The sequence below is a fragment of the Tamandua tetradactyla genome, chromosome 13 (genome assembly GCF_023851605.1).
Source record: "Tamandua tetradactyla isolate mTamTet1 chromosome 13, mTamTet1.pri, whole genome shotgun sequence".
Taxonomy (NCBI): Eukaryota; Metazoa; Chordata; class Mammalia; order Pilosa; family Myrmecophagidae; genus Tamandua; species Tamandua tetradactyla.
This window is the reverse complement of record NC_135339.1, coordinates 8507642-8508386: the sequence shown is the minus strand read 5'-3', so window position 1 is coordinate 8508386 and position 745 is coordinate 8507642.

The window sequence follows — 745 nt, the reverse complement described above, 5'->3', positions numbered from 1 at the left end:
AAACACAATGAGGTGTGGAAAAGACTTGCTTAAGGGAAATTAACATCCTAGCCTTAGAAATATTTACCTCCCAAGGAACTTGTTTTTGCATTGCATAGCTTTGAATGCAAACAACCTTTATTATCTTTCTTGCTAGTAAAAAATTTTGTACTTGACTAAAAATATGCACCAGTATACTATAATCCCACCTCACCAGGTTCAATAATGCTGTTTTCGTTACTCTAGGACGGCAAAAACTGAGAAGGCCTCCTGGGAGCTGGTGGTAACTTTATCTCATGCCCAAAACTATGAGCTAAGCCTTCATTGAAGAAAAAGAAAAAACATGGGCTCCCAAAAGCATGTAACCAAAGCTAATGCCCCATGAGCAGGTGAAAAAAACAAAACAAAACCCAAAGCAGGTACTGGGCACAGAGGCCAGGGGGCATAGGCTGTCAGACCCTCTCAGGGGTTGTTACTGCTCCCTCACTTGCACACCCCATACCACCCTGCTTGGCCCTGGAAGATGGCTGGTTAGCCAAAGATGGGTAAAATTCCTCAGGGGAGGAACAACCTAAGACAGGCACAGTCCAAAAGGGGCCATCAGGAGAAAACTTGAGGCCAACAGAGGGAGAACACAGACCTTTACCCCCCCAACTTCACAGGGCCTAAACCCTGCATGGCTACATTGCTTCCCATGCCCAGCTCAGATCGGAACATACCAACACCTGCAGTAAGTAAATAAAATGAAATTTAAGTGATGCTATAA